Genomic DNA, 22,301 nt, shown 5'->3' on the forward strand with positions numbered 1-22,301 from the left:
ATTTGAGATGGCTCTTGCACTTTGTGACACGAATTTAATTAAAATTTTGAATAAAATAAATGTTCTTAAATGAATGAGATAAGTTTGAAATGTAGTAAATTAGATTCGAAGTAGCCTTCTTTGTATAACCTGGACTCACAAGCAATCTTGCAGGTGATTTTTGTATTTTTTTTTTCTATCACTATAGAAGGGAGTTTGGGAGCTGATTCGTTTTGGTTTGGGTTTTTTCTTTTTTTTTTTTTTTTCTCTTCTGGCAAAAGAGAGACACTGAATAAAGCACTCAGCACTAGTTAGACCTTCAATTCAAAGTGACAACTGTCCTATTCATTCAAATGTTATCTGTAATATGTAGCAATCACAGAGGTCTCACCTTCTCCACAGAGGAAGGCAAAACATCAGTGGAAGCAAGACATTACAATTAATAATACCATTGTAAACTGGGATATGACTCAGGTACACTTGTTCACCTGAACTTCCTGAGAAAGTATGGGTGATAGGACCAGACTGTGACACAGAGCATAATCGCTGCTGCAAAAATATGACACCTGATAGCTGAAGAGCCCTATACATTGGACATGGGAATATTTCCTACCAGCAAATTAAGTACAGAAACTTAGAACAATTTCCACCTTCAGAGACCTTTCAAAATATGTTGATGGACTATCTTTGTTGCTCCTAACTCATCTTGTTCCACCTCTCCTCGCCTCTGAAGATCCACATAGTACAGCTGTTACATACATGCTTAGGCATTTTCCCCGTGAGCTCCTCCACAGAAATTCTTGCTTTCCTCTGTGCCAGCTACTTCTTTCTGCCACTGCCTTACTAGTACCTTGGTTGTACTGATCTAAATATCACTTCAAGCTGTAAAATGCATATATAACTGTATCATAGTTTTATGATGGATGTGACTGACCTAAGGCTTTTCTCTCAGCAAAACCTCAGAATGACTGATGTGCTGCTAGAATATTTCAAGGAAAATAGCCACGATCTTCAGGAAGCCACTGTGGCCTGCTAAGGTGGAGGGGCCTGGGAAAGAGTTAATAATCTGCTTGAAATTATCTTCACTATTTTTAATGTACCAGGACTTAACAATCAAAATGAGATCAAGATTCATTTCACAGGGTGCTCTAAAAAGGCTTCCAGTATATTGCAAGTTAAACAAATAAACAAAAACAAAAATCAAGGGGAAAACAGAGCTGCAGTGATGTGAAATGAGTTGCTCAAGGTCACTCAGCAGGTTAGTAGCAGAACTGGAAATTGAGCACTTGAGCCTTCCCTAGAATTCTTTATCTGCAAACCTTTCTCAATCCCTACTATCATATAAGCCTTTTAAATCAGGGCTTCATGCTCATCGTCCCCAAGGTGATAAAGTGATAAGTCTTCTTTTAAAAACAAGACATACTTGATTCTTACATGGAGAGCTGCAAGGCTCTTGAGAGTGTGATATTTCAATGCAAATAAACTGTAAGAACATAAAAGACTCCTCACAGTAAGCAACAATAGGTCAGCACACTGTGCAATGTGAGTTGAGATTATAATTGCTTGTGTATACATGAAAAAACTAATACTGATGTGATTCCTTTCAGTGTGATCAGGCCTGGGTCTAGGCTATAACAGGTCTTGTTTGTCAGCTCTTGCACAGGCTCAGTACAAGAGGAACTTTGTTACTGGGTCTGTGATGCTCCAGAATTTCTCACTTTTCAAATTTTTAAGGGTAACTTCAGCCTTTCCTGGCTGTCTCAAATCTATTTTGGGAAATGCATATTTAAAAGCAGTTGAAATTCAGTAGGCCAAAAAAAGAATATCTACAGAAACTACAACAGTGTGTTATCATATTTTCCCTCATCACTCTTCATTCTGAAGTAGCAGCAATTGTAAATGCTATTTACTTATTGCTTCCTTGCAGCTTTTCTGCAATCACCACAGCAGCACTGACTCAGAGCCCACTTTTCATTAAGCTCATGTGCAGCTCTCCAGAAACTATGAACAGCTTCATAAACATAATTTCTCCTACTTCCAGTACAGAATCCTCATTAGTCTCATAAACTACACACATCTTCCAGGCAGAAGGTAAGACAACATTTAGTGGCCACTGCTGTTCAAACTAATAGGAAAAGGACAATGTAGATTTCTTTACATTTCTGACATGACGCATCACAAAGAAATGCCAGATCAGGGTCAAGTTACACTAAGCTGCACTGTGCTTTTTGGTCTTGTGATGTGACGTAACCTCTTACAAAGCAATGGAAGAATTGTAATGTAAAGAAAGGCTTTTGAAAGATCTGCTAGAAGGAAATAATTGTTGAGCGTGCAAGAAACTAAATGGCTGGTGTTACCCAAGCAGTAAGCGCTGGCTCCAATCAGTGCTCCAGGGTTGTGCCCTGCTGGAAGGAACAACCAACTAACGTGTCCCATGTCAGCATCGGAGGCCACCCAATGCCACCAGAGAGCAGCTGGAGGGCACCCTGTTTGCCAGCTGTCTGGGGGAAGCTGCAGTACAGAACCCACGTGTCCCATACTGTCCTATGCTTGACTGGGGGGACTCCATCTCACTTCTGTGACTTAATACAGCCCTGTTCCATGCTTTTTTTGCCAACAGATTACATCTATCCACTTAGCTGGAGTCAACCAAGGCATTCATCAGGCATGGACAAACAGGAGAGAGGCAGCAAAACTGTGATGCTACTGGCACAGCACGATAATAAGGAATGAAATGGGGACCCTGCAGATGTTCCTGTCCCACCCTTACATAGTTTTCCCGTCCTTACTTTCAAAGCCAACTGTCTTAGACCCTCTGGCATCTGAACACTACTACAGCTGCACTGGCTCAGTAGGATTATGAGACAAGGAAACACGTAAAGGAGCCAGAGAAAAGGCAGATGAAAGCTAAGAGGAAGATAGAACCCTATTTGGAAGCTTGTGGAGTAAGCTTTTTTTTTTAGAGTCGCTTCATCTTTTGCACACACTGCTCTCTTTCACAGAAAACAAAACAACAACAAAACAAAACAAAAAAAACCAATAGTTCCTTCTTGTATTTTTAGATTGTTTGGTTTGCTCTTTGTATTTTACAACAGAAGTGTTTATTTGCAACTGAGCATTCAAGAGGCTATTAGAAATTTATCATGTGACAGCATACCGCAACCCTGCATTACTGCAACTCCACAGTACAACAGAATAACTAACACTAAACACTTCTGTTCTCTAAAGTTGCCATTTTATAGATCCTTTCAGTTTTCCATTAAATCAAGTAATGTCTTTCAAACTTGCTGATATGAAATGCTGCTTTGCCATCATGTTCACATGTTCCTATTGTCTCTTCTGAATAACTACACGATTTCATTAAAATTCCTATAATAATGAGAATATGGTTGAAAGCTAGCCAGCAAAAAGCTATGTGTTACTGTACACAGTGGTTTTACTGTTCAGACTTTTTCCCTTAATAGTTAAGATGTCCAAGATATTTGTTGAGCTACTTTTTTTTAAGCTAGCTGAATCTATTGGAATAAAGCCTTGCTGCACATTCACAGGATGCTATTCAAAGGATTTTGGATGTCATTAGGTATTAGGCACCAGAAAAATGGCATTTTTGCAGCAGTACTTGAAAAAATTTTGTTGTTCGCTGTTTCTCAGAACCAAATAATGACATGACAATTGCAGGTTATAACCCGTGACACGATGTATTACTCCACTGTGCTTGAGGAACTGTTCACAAATTGTAGACCGATGACATATGGAATAGAAAGAGAACATTGCCTCTTCTGAGTGATACAGCTCTTAAGAGCTCTGATTTACCCATAAACCCAACCTTAATATATTTTATGGCCTGCTTTCTGGTTTATCTCAGACTAACGCACAGCTACTGTCTGAGAAGGCCCTTTTTCTATTAAGAGAAGTCTTCACTTTTCCTTATAAATGTTTGGAGCGGCAGCTTCTGAAGAAAGCATCGCAAGACATTTACTGATGGGCCACAGGGCAGGCTGGGCCCCATTCTGCCTGCTGCCCTGGACAGTGAGACATGCAAAACCTGCCTGGATGCCTTCCTGTGTAATCTCATCTGGGTGTTCCTGCTCCAGCTGGGGGATTGGACTAGATGAGCTTTCGAGATCCCTTCCAATCCTGACACACTGTGATTCTGTGATTCTGTGAGCAGAGCTTGCCCTGCAGCTGGTCCTGCTGAGCCACACGAAGGAGAGCGAGTTACATGGAACGGTGGTTGGGGCTGCTGCAATGGTGGACGTCCCAGCACGATGGAGGCAGGCACAATGGTCGAGGGATGCCTCCCAGCCGCTCTCTGCCGTGCCCCTTCCCTGCCAGCCTCAGCTGTGCTGGGGGCTCTACCAGCTGATTTCTCGAACCACCCTGCTTCCCGCTTTGCAGGCAGAGAGAAGGTTCCGACCTGCCTTCCCCTGAGCGGGTGCTGAGGGTCTATGGCCAGCCTGCCATCTTGTCCTCGCACACCTGTCCTTCTTATGAGGAGATGGGCAAAATGCAGCATGCCAGTGCTCCAGTATGCCCCGCATCCCAACAAACCAGTTCATTCCCACCCACGCAGCCAGATCAAACGGCATTCAGGAAGCAATCTGGGATCCATATTAGCACTCGGTAGCATCGCCGCCAGGGCAGTTTAATGGGGTGTGTGTGAGGGACACTGTTTCTAGCACATTCCAATTGACAACAGCTGGGACAGCTCTGCTCTCAGCAGCTGCAGCCCCATTGCATTGCCTTTCTGTGTGGAAAGCTTTGTTTTGGCTAGAGATGGGTTTGTTGAGCTTTCTTGTGCTGAAGTCTCACACAGAGACTTTCCCTTTGCCCATGGCATGTGACCCTGCCAACTTAGGGGCTTGCATGCCCAATAAGAAAAACAACAACATCTTTAAAAAAAAGGAAAGAAAAAAAAAGTAAAGGTTAATTAACCTCAGGTCCATTCTCACCAAAGCAAGGTTGACGTGGCTAAGTAATAAAAATAGCTCCTCAATGGTCCTTGTGCCTGTCAGAGTCTCGTTCTGTGATCTTTCAGTCAAAACCATGAAAGCGAGAGGGGGAGGAGAGGCTGATTCGCTACTGTCCTTTTCTTGTGCGTGTGTTCCCAAGCCTGCCCGGCTCTGTCCTTCAAATCATCTCCACCAGTAAATCATTTAGCTCAACCTGTCACTCTTGGCCATTGTGGGGAGACAAAAGCTACCCATTTAACCCCAACCATGGCTGATTCACGCGGCAGGGAAGGCAGGCTCACAAAAGGAGGGTAGCAGGGAAGGTGGCAGTTGGGTTGGATTTCATGTAGTCTGGTGCTGGTTCTCCCTCTCTTTTTTCTTCCCCCGCCCCCTCCCCCAGCCTCTGTTATTTTAAATTAGCAGCACCCTTCATACTGCAATTGTTTTTTTGAAGACCGCATGTTTGTCAACAGAGCTGTTCTGCTTGAGTAATTTGACCCCAGCCTGCTTGAAAGGTTTGAAAGGGCAAGAAACACACATACCCATATCAGCATACATCTATAACCCCTTTCACCTGGACAGCTTTTTGGACCATTTTTGTTGCTTAAAAAAAAAAAAAAGTGGAAACCAAACAGACAATTAGTCACAGGGAACCAGAGCTATTCTGGTCAACCTGCTATTTGGGGAAATCTGCACCACAATTATTGAGTTCATTTCACCTGAAGTATTACTCTAAACGATCAGGTAAAATTCTGATGCCCTGAATCATAACCTCTGCCTAAAGCCTGCACCTTGAATGGGCATCTTTTATGTTGCAACAGGTTGTTCTCTCTGCCAAGAAATCACTCTGCTCTGGTATTTCAAAATTAAAAGTTAACCCTTTGACAAAGAAATCTGCTGTTTAGTTTGACTTCTTTTCAATGATTGCCCTGGCAAAAGTGTAATCTTCATGGAGTACCTCCCACCCCAAACAACCAAAATCCTGAAAAACTAAACAGGCCACTGGAGAGCAACAGATTCACATGGTGCCAAAAGTAAAATGAAATGCATATAGAAACCATGCTATACTGAAGACAGTTCCATGATTCCTTTTCCCCACCAGATTCCAGAATGTCCCTAGTGAGCATAGAATCTGCCACCAAGCAAACTGTAATTTATATGTAAAATGGACCTGCAAATATCCAGAGTTTTGATTGTTAATGATACTGTCATTAATCCACAGTAGAATTCTTCAGTAATTACCAAACAAGTGTAGTGCCATATTTTACGAACCAAGCTCTGAAGCTGACAAAGACTCACAAGCACAAAATACACCACATCTGTGCTTCTCCAGAGATATTCCTGATTTTTGTTACATGTGTGAGATCCAAGAAAAGATCATGCAGTATACAATTCTGTAATCTTTTAAATATGCCTTTTAGCAACAAGCAGTTCAGGATGTGGTTATTGCTTAGTGTGTTAGACATGTTTACTCTCCTGTTGGGTATTTAAAATGCCTTAAGTCCTCTTTTCACTGTGAATTGTGCGTCAAAATGTTGGTTTGGATATCAAATTCTCTAGTAACCCTGTCATTAGGAAAAGTCTTTGTCTGCTTGAGTCGCTCTTTTGATTATTTTGTTTTGTTTTTTGTGTTCCCCTGACAGGTCTATCCTACACCTTTCTATAGCTAGCAGAGGAAAGCAGAGTTGGGAAAACATGTTTTGCATTACTGAGTTAGCAGTCTCACTGTAAGTTTTCTCACACATTTGTCTTCAATGAAGGGTGGATTGGTGGGGGAGAAAACATGCTTTTCCCTGAGACTGCAGAGTATGTGAATTGCCTTCTCTTTCAACCTATGGGGCAGCCTTCACAGATTTCAGCACAAATGCAAGAAATATCTGGTTTCCCATTCCATCTGGATTCAGTTTCTTTCTTCCTCTTTGTATAGTTTCTTAGAGACATTATGGAGCTCACTGGAGGGGCTGCTTACACATGACTATGGCAGCACTGGGCACACTGCCAGAATTTCACTCCAGGAGGCTGCAACAGGAATCTTTAATTAACTTGAACCAAAACACTGAATGGCAAAGAACAAAAGCGTGGGGGTGGAAAAGGAGAGAAGGAAAGAGAGGAGCAGAAAATAATGTTTCCCATACTAGAATCTCCATTTTTGGTCATGGTATGACACGATCATAATGTCGTCCCTTATATGTATTTACTAAAGCATAGGTGATAATTCCTAATTCCTGTTTTATTTGGTAAATTTTGCCTTTCTTTCTGCTTATGGAATTAATATCTGTGACTACCCTTTGTACAACATAGTGATCAGTATTCTCTTGACTCTTATATGAACATACAGTTTGATTACATACATCCTCTACTATTTACAAGATTCTAAATATAAGATGACTGAGTCTCCCACATCTTGAATATTGCAAAACTACACTGTAATATTGCGACAGTGCATAGGAGTTCCAGACACTGAACAAGATCCTACTCTGCTTGGCATAGTACCAGTATGGTATGTCCCTGTTCTCAAAAGTTTACATTCTAAGCATATGCAAGAATTAGATACAGACAGATTAATAGCATAACTACTTACTGAAACAGCACTATTCATTGTTGTGAAATGTTTTCGGAAGAGAACGGATAATGTTTCACACGCGTTTTGCAGAAAAAGACAAGATGCAAACCAGTAGAAAATCAGACCTGAAATACCTTTCTCACTTGAGCTCAAGGGAATGAGTTGCACGGCTTCTTTGCTGGCCTTTTCCTGGTTAAACATGTGTGTAGGATAATCACTCTAAATGCAAAACTAATGGAGATTTCATGCATATTCATTCAAGTGACTTTGTGATTGAGGCTCCAATACTGTTCTAGCTAATGAGGCTCAGTTGCTCAAATATTTGTGAAAACAAACATAGCGAGGACTTGTACATGCTCAATGTGAACTTATTTACACATTCAAAGGAATATTCAAGTGTGAATTGATTTGCCAGTTGGTGGTTTGGAGTGAATTATGTTTGCATCTTCTGGCTTAATGACATCCTAAAAGAATGCAGTTTGTACTATCTCTGATGTGAACCAGCACATGGTAGCTGGGGACAAGCATGAGATTAACTTTAAAAGCACAGTCCTGACCCACACTAAAATGCAACTGCAGGCATACCCAGATTCCAAAGAATTATTTTGTCCTCAGAAGCATATATACTTTTTCCTATTCTAAGTTTCCAAAACACATCAAAAAAGTATCCTTAATTTCCTGTTTTAAGCTGGTGTTTGGCATTACTGCCTAAACATTTGTGGCAAAGAAAGCATATTTCACTGCTCTGTAAAGCAATCATATACTTGCTAAGTATAGTGTTAAAACCTGACATAAAGACAAGCTCCAGAATCCCCTCAGAACAGAAAGGTTTCCACAGAGGCACACAGCTGCACCTTCCTCAAGTCATGTTAGGAGTAGCTGCGAAGGAATTTAAGTTTTTTTAAACTGATCATAAAATCTTTAGTAAGGCCCTGCTCAGGTTTACAAAGATCAGGGGGCCTGGGATAAAAGAATCCCTGAATATGCCTTAGAGAGGTCTCTGGATTTCTTCTGCAGCTATCTTCATTGGAAACCATAATACATATAGAGAGCAGAGTTTGAGAAATATCTGTAATATATATCTCCAAACTTTAATTTATTTATAGTTTTATATATAACTTTTTTATTCGCCAGTTCAGTTTACCTAACTTACAAAGAATTACGCATGAGCTGTATGAGGAATGCATTCAGAGTGAGAGTTTAGTTTGTATAACAAAATTTGTCTACCAAAATACAAACTCTGCTCTGAAATAGTCTAGTCTAAATACAGAATAACTCAATTTAATTCAAAGGCATACAATTAGATGTAATGACATGAGAAGAAGAATTTACGGTCTTAAGTCTTCTCTTTCCAAATATGTTTGTACATATTTGTGTGTGTGTGCACATGCACGTATAGATAGATACATAGACGGATAAATACAGAGATAGACAGACAGATATCTGCTATGTTACCAAAACACTCAATGATGAACTGAGCGTTTTTATTGGAATCTATGAAGAATGAATGTGATATAATAGTTGTTCTCCACCTAATAATCAGTATGCTGGCTCTTTCTGGATTACATATACACTAAAATCAGTTTTAAACATTTAAAGGCATTACATATATCTACACTGATGGCAGCATTAGTTGTTTCTGGCCTTACTCTGGCAGATGGTGTGATCTTAGTAATATAAACCAATCTCTCACACAATGTAGTGCAACCAAGAGGTTTATCTGAAATCTTCTGTTGTTACGTATTTTCTTTAAAAACATCAAAATGAGAAAACGGCTTCAAATTCAAGGTGACAACAGAATAAAAACTTTTGAAATCCCTGACATGCATTTATCATGTAGTTAATTCCACTGAAGAGAGTAAATATAGAGCTGAGGCAAAGTTAAATCACACTATTTTAATGTGACAACTAACCCTAATTCTTTCATAATGGCTGATTTTTAACTGCATCAAGTATTCACAATTAGAAGTAAGATTATTGATGGGTATATTAATGACCTTTCACTACAAAGGTGAGTGTTGGCTATCTTCTTCCATCTTCTTTCACCTCAAATTTCTGTCAGAATTTAGCAAATCCCTTTTCTAGTAAAAAGGAGTGCATTTTGAGTGACAAATGGTTATTGGACATCCAGAATACATGCAGCTCCTGTAAAAACGAAGTTACCATCATTAGAAATGTGAAAGTCATCAAATCCCTGAAGTCAAAAGAGATTGTTTTACGGGAAGGCTCACAGACATTTTTTCAGTAGCTGACATATCCCCATGCTCAGCGAGCTTTCATTCCAGGGGAGCTGCTCACTGGTGTGCCAGTACTGCCTTCCAGTTTGCTCCATGGTTACAATTTCAACTAGTTTACAGGCATTCCTAAATAAGGCCCAACACTTCTCTGCATTAAGATTCTGCCTTACATCAGACTTCAGCAATTTTCACTTAGAAAAAAAAAAAAAAAGAGGAGGATATCTGGGAATTCTCTTAGAGCAGAATTTAAATTAAATCTCCTTATTAATGATGTATGGATTTCTTTCACTGTTTAGGAGGCCTGTGAGCAGTTGAAAGAAACAAGAAGGCTTTTAGTAATGGGCACTAACAGCACCATTGTGCTTGCATGGAAGCTCTTGGCCATTCAGTGTCACAGGGTCAAAAACAATCCAAGCTCCCACACCAAAGCAGTCTGTAGGCCACACAGACCTCACAACACTGAGTCTTTAGAGTTTGGGTGGGTTTCTGTGAGTGATGTGTTAAGTTGAGCATTGGGTGGTAGAGAGAAAATTAACTTTTATTAAAGTTTACACTCATTTAAACTTCCCAAGTCCATTTTTGATTTTCACAGTTAGGCTGGAAATCTGATGGGAACAAGCTGAAGTGTGAATTAGAGTTATTATGAGACAGCCTTCTTTCCTAAAACTTCTGGTCATCTGGCACATCTCTCTGTCAAGCACTGGGTATAGTGTTACTGCCTTGCAAATAATAGTGATAGAAATCATAGAGGTATATAAAGCAGGAGGAGTGGGAGGGGAAACAGGACTAGGAAAGGAATTTATTTGACTTCATGAACCTTATGAACTGTTCAATTTAATTGCTAAGAAAATATTGGAGTCCCTTTTTATCTGCTCCCCGCTTTTGCAATGTGTGACCTGAATGGATGCTTGAAGTTGCAGATGGCAAAGTCTCATGTACTTCAGAGTAAAGCAAACTGCATATTCCTACATAACTACTGAATAAACAGCAAATTCTGCATTTTGCTGTCTATTATCAGACACAGGTTACAGATGTGTATTGATGATACATATTCAACTCCTCAGTATGTACAAGTTCTAAAGCATGAAATTGTTGTGCTGTTACAAAGCACATAATTTATAGTGATCTGTTGAGTCAGTGTAAAGAATCTGATAACCTGAAAGTCCCAACTTTTGCCAAAATATATTATAAAAACTTGTTTTCAAAAGAACATGCTATGCCATGCTCTCTACTGTCAGGGAAATGTAATAGGATGAGAGAAATAAAAGCTTTTCATGAACACAACACACATTGACATTTCTATTCCAAAAGCACAGTGCTTTTTTTCTGAAGTTTCCCTTCTCACTCATGAAGGAGTTTCACATCTCTCCTGGCTTCCCAAAACTGGCCAGACTTTCTCAGTCTTTATCATTACCCTATTGCAATCTTTATCACACAAGCTTGGGAGAGCATTTTTGTTTCCCGGGAGTTCACAGGTATTACTCTAAAAACAATTTTGTTTCAGTATCACATCAGAACCGTGCAGGAGGCATTTGGAAGCCTAGGGAGCAAAGCTGGTAACTGAGGACTTCTCTTTTTGACTAAAGTTTTAAAGTATGTTTACCTTGTGTTTTGAGTGAAACTAATGGTAAACCGCAGCAGATCCGTTAGTGTTTTGTACAGTGATGTTCCTAGATTAGAAGCAAAATTTCTTTGTGAGGGGGCTAACAATACTGCAGGGGGCCATCTTGCTTCACTGAACTGGAACATCCAGGCTTTTGAGAGCACTCACACATTAGGTCATAAGATTACTCTCACTATAGCAACCCCTGCCACTACAATCCTTTTTTTTTTCCTTCTGGTTTCTTTTTTTGTTTGTTTTGTTTTGTTTCTTTGTTTTATAAAAAGAAGATGCTTTATAAATTAGTTCTGCCACTACCTATTATCTTCTCCAACACCTTCTTTCCCTTCCTAAACTTCCTCCACTATTGCAGCCAGTTTCTGTTCAGTCTGATTCAATGTTTGGCTTCTGCACTTCAGTTTGTATACAGAGCTGTTTTTTTACAGAAGTGAGCAAGAACATGGTGCTCTTCATCCTGCAATATCAGTAAAATGTCAAATTGGAAAATTCAGGTTTCCTCTTTCTCACTTTGATACTCAGTTTCTCTGAAAACTAGGCTTTGTCTCTATGACCCTCTAGTCGAGTGATGGGGCAGTTGTGAATTAAAAGCAGTATGAAATGGTTTGGATCTCATATATCTGATGAAACTGCTGTACTATTCATGGTGTCAGAGTAAAATGAATCAGCTAGTTGGTATCACAGAGGAAAAAAACCTGAAAATGTATGAACAGCTGTTTCTCCAAATAAGAACACCTTAAACAGGAGCAGATAAGTCTTCCACACATCTTTGAAAGGCCAAAGAAGGCTATCTGAGCCTGACCACATGCAGGCAAACTTCAAAGCTCAAGGATCCAGGAGTTGTATCCAAATTCAGCTGCCTGTTGAGTGGGGAAGAGGACCCCAATCTGTGATCTTGTATGAGGACTTATTTGCAGTTTCTTGGGCATAGGGGCAATGATGGGTACCTGTCCTGAATGTACCTATTCCTGAACATTAATGATACTTCAGTTTACAGAGATTCTTCAAAGGCAGGAAACAGGACAGAGAACACAATTTATATTCCCATTTCTATTTTTGACACAGACGCAGGGATACAAAAAACTTATAAGGACAAATTTATAGCAAACACATTAGATATAATATGAAAAAAAACATAAAGTGGTTATTACAAAAGGTGAGCTTCACTTGAAGTATCTAACACAGTACAGCTTATCCAAATGAATATTCATCTCTTCTCCAAACTTTTGACAGCTAGTGGGCAAGTAAAATCCTGTTCAAGAAACTGTGTCAAAAGAACAAGCGAGACATGTTGGGAGCAGTGCTTGTTTTAACTGAAATATATGCTGCATGCCTAACCCAAGTATAGAAAGGAAAAATCCAGATTACATGATGCACTTAAGAAGATGGTTTCTAGACCTCAATCACTGCAGGAAAGGAAGGCAATTATCTTACAGTGAATTCTACTTTTGTCCTTAGAGAAATAAAAAAATGAGCTAGCCAGCTACACAAGAGCTGGGTTTAGGTTGCCGACCCTTGATCAGCTGTTGACAGAAACTGGGAAAAGGAGGAGGAGGCTTTCTTGGCTTGAATCTTATGTTGTCCCAAAGCTATTTTGAAACTAAGTTGGAAATTTCCTTGCAACACCATATGTGATAACAAAAGTGACCTTACAGACAAAATGTTTAACTTGCTGCTTTAGGAACCCAGACAGCTGTTCGTATAGCTCAGCATAAAAAGTAAAAGAAAGAAGACAGTGTACCACACTGTGCTGAGCAGCATAATACTATGAAGACTTAAAAATATTTAGTCATCTATCACCAATATACAGTATTATAGGCTCCTTGGATAAAGTTGCTAGTTTTATTTTTCATTTCATTTCATTTCATTCTACTTTTATGTGATCTTCTTATGTGCTCTTCCATCAAAGGATGGAAGCAATAGAAATGGCCCTTTTATTAATAGCAAGAGCAATAGAGTCTAATTTGGGGCCAGCATCATTAATTAAAAAGTGTCCTTTTCAGTAATAATTTTTTTCAGTTGCTCTGTATGTGCAGGCAGTATTTTCTTCACTACAACTTTATCTTGATTCCTGTGTTGATGTGGCTGATCAGGAGATCATAGAATCATAGGATGGTTTGGGTTGGAAGAGACCTTCAAAAGTCATCTAGTCCAACCCCCCTGCCATGAGCAGGGACATCTTCAGCTAGATCAGGTTGCTCGGAGCCTCATCCAGCCTGGCCTGGAATATCTCCTTGGATGGGGCATCTACCACCTCTCTGGGCAACCTGCTCCCGTGTTTTACCACCCTCATTGTAAAAAAAGGCTGTTTCTTTTCCATAAGAACAGTGCACTGGAATGAGATGGCAGGTGCAGCTGGCCCAATAATTGCTGCCCTCAACCAACACAGTCCAGTGTGGCAGGAGCGGGATAAGTAGGAGTACCTGTCACCTGGTAGAGGAGCTGCCATGGTGCAGTCCAGCTCTCCCCCTTTCCTGTCCATCAGTCCCCGATTCAGGCCACAGATTTCAAATCAGAGTAGAGCTGGCACTGGCAAATGCTTGTTGTTCCCATGTGAAGAACAGTTCGGTGATCTCAAATCATTTTCTAAAACAGAAGCCACACAGTGCAGAGCTATACCTAACTGGGCACTCTACGGGCAGAGTCTATGGAATGTTTATGACTGTACAGAGTGATTTATATATCAACCCTAGGGATAGTCCATAGCAGATGACACTGCAGCAGTTGGAAAAGCACTGTCAGAAAGCCTGCTGCCCTGCACCAGGGCCTGTTTGGTTCTGGTCCTGTGACTGAACAGAGGTACCAGTGTCAGTGTTACATTCCACGAAAGAAATGTTGAAACTCCAGTTAATAAAGGTTGCTGATGTCGGAGTCAACTAACTTTGGCCAAACAATAAACTTGGAAGTCTTTTCCCCCAAGGGCTTCCTTTTTTGTCTTTAAAACAAAGGGAAAGCGAAATGAAAACAAGAAAGGTAGACTATATACCAGAGCATTATGTGACTAAGCCAGCTGTTGCTCTGATACTGTTATTTTTGTAGCCCAGTCTATTCTGACAGAAGGAAAAGCCCAAGTCTGCCTACAGACCTATTGCTTTTGGTAGCTAGACAGGGCACTGCACACTAATATGATATTCTTTAACCCTGTGAACTTACACATGTATGATAGGGAGTCTGAGCTGCCAACAATATATAGTGGCTGAAAAAAACATTTACTATTTACTTCTGCTAGCAAAAAAGAATAGTGGGAGTAATTTAACTAACTCTATTGTTTAGGTACTATTTCATTAGGTGCTTCCTTTTAACACTTCCAAAAGTGCAGCAAGCTATTTACCAAAGATTCCAGCTTCAGCAGAGATGCCCTCCAGCCCTGTGAACTTACAGCTATTCATGCACTAGTGTTTTAATGAAAGCCAGGCAAATAACTCGTACGGCTCGGTTGAGCTAGAGGTGGTGGGGGAGTTTTATATTAAAATGCAATACAGCACCAAAGACAGTGATAGAGACTAAACAAGAAGAAAGCCTTACCTCCCTGCACTGATTTACCAAGCACATGGAAATAATTGTTGGCCCAGAGACGCATATCCTTAATTCCCATTGTGCTTGGAGAGCCAGCATACCAGCCCTACGCACCCTTACGGAGCGCTCCATGTATTGGAATGCAAATCTGCACACCAAGCAGTAGGAATTGCGTAGGCAGTATTCTCACAATAAGCAACATTATGAGTTAGAACAAGGTTTCCCAGCCCAGGTCAATAGCCGTGGAGCTTGCAGGAGTTCATCAGCATGGGAAACACTTGTTGAAAGTGAAGCAGCTCTCCGGTGTTTAAAATAATTGATTTACCAGTCATGTTTGATGAAGCCTGAGTTTAACTCAGTATGTAAAAATAAGGAGATGCTTGTTGAAACAAGAGCAACTAATAAATTTCAACATGTTGTTGGTATTTCAACAGAAATGAGTTTATTAAAGTTCATGAATATTTCATATAAAATTACATGTTGCTTTTCACTAGGTCATAAAATGACCCAAGCCAAGAAGTTTCTTCTACGTGCTGCGTGAAGGAACTGAAGAAGGGTCAAAGTTGTGTGGTCATGCAGACACACGCTTCTCTGCCCATGTGCCAGACTGCTTGAAGTGACAAAAGCAAGGGGGCAGGTGACAAGGCCGGGGGGAGCATGCTGTCCAGCCTTGCTTTTCCTCTGCATGGATCACAGTAGGCAGTAGCTCTCCATCTCCATCCCTCATGCCATTGCCTCCCTACTGCCTTCTGACCCCACATGCTCCATGTCACAACTGCATCGGTAACTCACAGATCAGGCTGCCACACTGCCTGGGATGTGGAAGGGGAGGAAGCTGTAATGTCATAAGAGAAATGAGATGCAGGGTTATCTGCCAGGGACTCAGTTACATGAGTTGAAGCATAAAATGTCACAGATCTCAATTCCAGCCTCTTTTGCTCAAAGCAAACAAGACAGACTGTTTTATCATTTAGACTCAAAACCAAACATTTAGTAGACTGAGGTTAAATTTTTCTTTGAGGGCACGGAAGAGGATTGTTTGGATTTGAATTGAGGTTCTGGAAAATAGTTTGATTTACATCCTCAGCACCAAAATGCATTGCTGCAGACGAAACTCAATTAAATGAAGAGGACTGTGTGAAAATCAGCACTTTCACATTCAATGGAGTCTCTGAAAGTGGGACTCTTTATTCACACTGGCAAGACAGGTGACACTTGGGACAACCTAGTAACAATAACTAACAGAAACAGAAGATTAGTACGCTGACCCAAACTCCTATGTGCTTATTTAAGGAAGAAAAAGTTATGTAATTACTGTGAACTCAGGCTGTTAGCTCTGCAGTTATTTTCTTGCTTTGGGATAAAGACAGAGGGGTCATCAACAGAATAACTTTGCTAAATTTGTATTAATGACTGAAGTTGGTGCATAAGCTACATAGACCCACAGTGAGTGCATTTGGAAGGTGTTAGTGAAGGACTGAAAAACTGTTTTTCACAGAAACACAGAAAATCATTTCTACATTGATAGAGAAATAATGGATTTGAGAGCTACTTCTACTTCTACTGCTCCTTTCCACATCACACTCTTTCAAAATAAAAATTAAAAACTGGAACAAATCACTTAACACCATATATATATAAATATATAACGAAACAGAGTTTTTAAATGACCGTACCAAACTAGGTGCATGTAAAAATATAATAATATAGACACTGATGCTTATTATCAGAAAACAATGCAGGAAATTAATAATGTAAGGTTTTACCATTTTATCTGACAAAAGAAGAAACAGATGTCACAATGAACTCTTCTGGTAACCATATAGCATGGGGACTGTTTTCATCAACTAATAAGATGCAACCAGTAAAAGCAAAAGCAGGGTACAACTGCTTGATTTCTCCAACATATACCCTGCTTTGCTGTTACTGCTGTTGCCTCACTATCTAGATTATAAATTGGAGTTGTTTGTAACAAACTTGGGAAGCAGCACCATCAGTGATGTGAGTTTTCTTGACATAGGGCCCTAAGGGATGGTTTTGCCACATCCTTCACAGCCCTCTCTTATTGGTGTGGCACTATGATTTGAGAACAATAAAATAAAAAATTAGTATATTATAGAAATATTGTTGCATTTCAACAGGATCTACAAAGTGAGTTACAACTAGATTGGGAATATTTCAGGACCAAAAAGTTCATGCTCTGACCCTAAAGTTGTACTCTAAGAAGAGTATGATTGCATGCACTTGAGAACATAGTCAGGCTCTTTGCTCAGAAGCACCAAAACTCCAGGCTCTGTAATGCACTAGTGTCCTTACAAATGATCTATTGTACTTTCTACTGTTTATAAACACAGCACATCATTGAACCATCCAGGTTTAAGCCTGTGCAGAGAAACAGACTGGTAAACAATACTGGTAAGATTGTGCTTCAGCATTTGTGGGAGATGCTGAATGAAGACTTACCAACTGAAGTCCTACTAATGACAAGGTGGTTTGGTTACCTGCAATCAAAAAAATAGTCACAGTTCAGTTTTTGATTTCTTCTTCATTTCCTAGGTAAAAGATTCTGCACCAGACCAATGAGTTGAGGTTGCAGGTCTACTCTCACAGCCCTCCTGTATGACAAAAGGAAAGCCAGTCCTGGAAAAGTAATTTTGCCTTCAGTTTGTCCTCTCTGTCTCCCATACACAGGCAGCACAGCTAATTTGCAGAGGTAAATAAGCTCAAACCGAGCACAGTAATGCTACACCTGGCAGAAAGGATGTGGAACACCTCCCCTAGAAGGCAGCGAGGTGTAAGGAATTCCTGCATTCCTTCCTCACCACAGTTTCCTTCCGTAAGTTTTTTTGTGCCAAAGGTGTGAATGCTAACCAGCAATTTCAGCTATATGTTTTTGTAACTTTCTAGTCCTCTTTGACCACTAAGTTCATGCAGAGATGGCTGTTAAAATCTCTGCTGCCACAACACTTCCCAGGTGTTATGTCTTCTCTAGGCTCGGACTTAATGCCTGTGTAGACTGCAAGTCATGCCGAAGGTATTTTGAGTCATTGTTTATTTTACCAGCTATCACAACCTTTTAAGCAGCAAGACAGGTTAAATAAATAATGTAATGAGCTGCTAGTGAGTCTCTTCCTCTCCTCCGCCCCCAATCTGCAGAATAGTGATCATTGAACCACACTGCAAATTAAGTAATAAAAAAAGGAAAAAAAAAAATAATAAAGAGAGAAGCAAAACATTTTTTAAAAACAACTTTGAGCCTCAGAAAAGTAATTTATCAAGAGACTATTGACATTGGTGAGGGAAGAAAACACAAATGTTTTTAAGGGGTTGAATAAATATTTTCCATATGAATATTTGGTATCCATTAATGTCTCTCTGTGTAGTTCATCCTAATACCTATACTTTAGATACCCTGTTACCAAAATGAGAGAGAGACAGCGAAAGCAACAGAAAGACTTTCCTTTTAATTTGCTTTGTACTCTGATGGTTGAAGACAAGGAAACAACAACAAAAAAACCCCTTTCTAGTTCTTCTGAATGAATGGTCAAAGGTACCCTTGCGGCTCCTTCACAGGGTGAACTAATCTGTGACAACTGTAGCTAATCTGATAAGAAGGCCCGCATGTGTGCTAATGTGCTAATATGAGAGGATTCAGAGCCCTCAGCGGTCAGGAAAATCAGTGTTTCCTAAATGGACCCTCATATGCAATAGCTCTGGCAACATATGCGCATTTTAACACCCGCTTAACGGGGAGACAATGCGGTGGCCTTTGTTGTGCAACACAGAGGCCTGATTCTTCTGGTGAAAATTTCTGCCTCATAGGAGATGGTTTATTTTGCAGATGTGATGCAAGGGGCTGGTGGCCTGGACATGGCCCTGAACCGGAGCTGCACCAACCACACGCCTAGGCAGAAATGTTACAGGTACACATGCAAAATGAAAGACTCTTCTCTTATTCCTTCACCGAGAGGCTGTAAATCTGGTTAATCCCTGCATGGGTGCATGGAAAGGAGAAAAAGAGGCAGAGAAAGGGAGGAATTTGTTTAAACACGTTGGACCAGGTCTCTAGCTGGGATAAAACCAGCTTGTAGACTATGGTGCTTGATCCAACAGAACTTTAATCAGATTGATGCCAGTAAGTAATATTGTGCTGTCCTTTATATATTGTCCTTGGAGAATAATTTTTAAGTTCTCTGCTGGAAAGACTAAATGTCATCTTCTTGCCATCTTGTTTTACCACACCTGCAGACAAATGTGTCTGAGAGACAGTAGGCAACTTACTCATAGTACAGATCATGCAATAGGGAAGAAGTCTTCGTGGATACTGAAACCTCAAGAGAGAAGCTGTCAAGAGACTTCAACACTGATCGTGGTTGTGGTGTCATTTCTGGACACAAGCAGGCCCTGCAGACTACTCTAGACCCTAGTCGGTTCCCCATGTTCCTTTCTTTTGAGGTGTCCCTCAGCCTAATGCAAAATGGATGTAGAAGTGTAAGCCAACACCAACCTGGAGGAAAAGTCTGCTCACCTAAGAGAAAGAAGTTTACTAAGCGTCTCTTGTGAGCGGGGGACAGGATTTACTAACTAGTCTTGGGAGTGTGCCTTTGTCTGGTTGGTGCCCAGCACCTTTCCAGTACAGCTGGTGTCAGAATAGCCCTGTTACCATGAGCTTGACAAAAGCACACAGGCAATGGACACAAACTGACATACAGAAAATACCATTTAATCAGAAGAAAAATACTTTTTTACTGTGAGAGTGACCAAACAGTGGAGCAGGTTGCCCAGACAAATTGTGGAGTCTCCACCCTTTAGTGACACTCCATACCCAGCTGGACACTATCCTGTGCGATCTGCTCTAGCTAATGCTGCCTGAGAAGGAGGCTGGATGAGGGGATTTGTAGAGGCTTCTTCCAACCTCGGCCATTCTACCACTGTCACTCCAAGAGTTCAGTACATTCCCCACCCACAAATCTCATCCATAGTTATTTCAGTTGACAGACAGCACAACAACAATAGCAATGGGAAAGCAATGCTAATATTAGCTCTTTTATCTCAAATTATATTCTTGTTTTACCATGAGAAAAAGTAAAACTGAGGGAACATCTAAGCTGCAAATAACAGCCCTGGAAAAGTGCTCATTCAGAGCTATTCAGATCCAGAGCACTTTGATCCAAAACATGGACCAGACTTAACCATGTATTCCTGTAAGATCATGACCCTGGTTTTACAGCGGTGGACTTTTTAGCCTTCTTCCATTTCAAATGTATTCCTATAGAGCAGTAGCAGGGCTGAAAGAAGTGGTGGGATTCATCAAATACTGAGTATTGTCTGGAGTGCCTATAAAACTATAGTATTCTAGCTACTCAAGATGCATTTGATTTTTCTCAGCTCTCTGAAAGTATTGGTGAGCAAGAATAACTGTTGCAAATATTTCTAAATGTGTAAATGGAGATATCCTATTTATTCCTTTCCACTTGGTTGCATTCAGGAATACTATTTTATGTTTGAGTTTTGAATGCATAACAATTGACCCCTACTGAATAGTGACGACATTTCCTCTCAGAGGAAGTCCTGAGGGAAGGAAGGTCCCACATAAACAAACTTCCACTCAGTACAATAGAGTAGCCCATAAATGTGACCATTTTTTCAGGACATGGGTGAGGCTGACACTCTTCCTGCTCATGCAGGCCAGGCCTTATCGCAGTCCCGTTTCCCTGTAATTTAAATGTTTGCATAGCTTCTAGTTCATTTGTATTTTTCCCCACACAGTGCAGATGTATCCCATTTTCCTGTTGCTGTGGAACACGGCCACAATTTCCAACAGTGTTACATAAATGACCATCTGTGGTAAAAAAAAAAAAAAAAAAAATGCTGATGCACAAGATTGCAGTGTGAGAATTTTAGCTAGCTAGCAAAATTTATGCTATTAATACTTTTGACGCTTCCTGACAGTAAAAGGCAAAATGCAGTGTTGCCTCTGTTTTAGCATACTGTAGCTATATGACGGACAGCTATCATTGCTGCATGCAGAGGTGAATCTCCAGGGAAAAGATAAATAAAACCTAGTTGCTTATGCCTAGCTTTACTTAAGCTTTTCAGGATAGTAAAGGCAGACTAAACTAATAACAAGTTACTACACTTATCAGGAGAGCAGTATCTGATTGCATGGAAATAAAGAATACTAAGGTTTTGTCAGCATATTTTTGGCATCCTTGAATTTACTGACTCCCAGAATCAGCAGTTCTGGAAACACCAAAATCCGTTGCACAGATCTCTGTGACTAGCACAACAGTTGTCATAGTAGGTGGTGGCAGTAGTAAATTGCCAGTGCTTGTGTGGATAAGAGGAAATAAAGATCCTCAGTGACTTTCACAGACACTTGGCGCAGTTCCAAGTGCTAGAAGGGCACAAAAGCTGGTTTTATTCTGATTGCCCCAAGACTGACACTTGCTGCCTTGTCCTCTTCAAAATACTTCTACAGCAATCTTTACTTTTCCCTGCCTCTGACTCCTTGTCCTGTGGTCACTCACCTCTCATAGTAAGTGTCACTTCTTTTCTTAGGAGTCACCTTGCCCACATAGTCCTGGCTACCTGCTGGCTCCATACCAGATTACACTTTCCCCCACCTTCCTAATTTCTTTGAGTTCTCTTACACAGCATCACAGACTGGCTGGGGTTGGAAGGGACCTCTGGAGATCATCTCATCCAGCCCACCTGCTAAAGCAGGTTCATCTGGAGTAGATTGCACAGGAATGTGTCCAGGTGAGTCTTGAATGTCTCCAGAGAAGGAGAATCCACAGCCTCTCTGGGCAGCCTGTTACAGGGCTCTGGCACCCTCAACGTAAAGAAGTTTTTCCTCATATTCAGATGGACTTCAAAGTTCCTTTCAATCCACTTTGCTATTCTAAAACCTAAAAGCCACAGCAACACAAATTAAACCTTTCCAGGATGTCTGATTAAGAGGGAAACGGTATGTGTTTTCTTCTTTTTTTAGCAAACTTCAAACCATTATGATTGAAAGTTTCAGGGGGAAAAAAACGTTCAGACAGACATACATCATGTAAAATTTTCTTCCAAACCGGTGAAGTTTGTGAAGCCTATACACAAGGATCAGATAGGTTTGGGCGACCTTAATAACTCATGCTAATAGGTACACACAGTCATTTATACACACACAATCTTCTGATAATCAAGCCTGAAGTGCACTCATATATTCATGCACCAACAAGCAAATGTGTGTACAAAACAGAGCTACGAATGTTGCATGTATCTGCATGTACTGTGGCGTCAGCTTTCTCAAATGTGCACTTTGCAGATATGCTTATGTTTCTGTTCTTACAAAACATTTTGAAAGTATTTGTGCTCATTGAAATTTAGCTTCTGAGTCCTTCTATCTGTAGCATTTGAGGAACTATCAAACAGTTTTCAACCCTCTA

General features: G+C 40.4%; 1 long non-coding RNA gene across 2 annotated transcripts in view; it reads right to left on the reverse strand.

Annotated features, from left to right (window-relative positions):
* Positions 1-15,290: 15,290 nt before the first annotated feature.
* The window catches only part of LOC309438363, a 118,563-nt gene continuing 111,552 nt past the window's right edge, over positions 15,291-22,301 (reverse strand). For both annotated transcript variants that reach the window (XR_014183772.1, XR_014183773.1), the window contains 2 exons: positions 17,329-17,366; positions 15,291-15,700 (listed from right to left, as the gene is read on the reverse strand). This is a non-coding gene — a long non-coding RNA (uncharacterized lncRNA). The remainder of the gene's footprint in view (positions 15,701-17,328; positions 17,367-22,301) is intronic.

Source organism: Streptopelia decaocto (assembly GCF_964273445.1).
Source record: "Streptopelia decaocto genome assembly, chromosome: 3".
Taxonomy (NCBI): Eukaryota; Metazoa; Chordata; class Aves; order Columbiformes; family Columbidae; genus Streptopelia; species Streptopelia decaocto.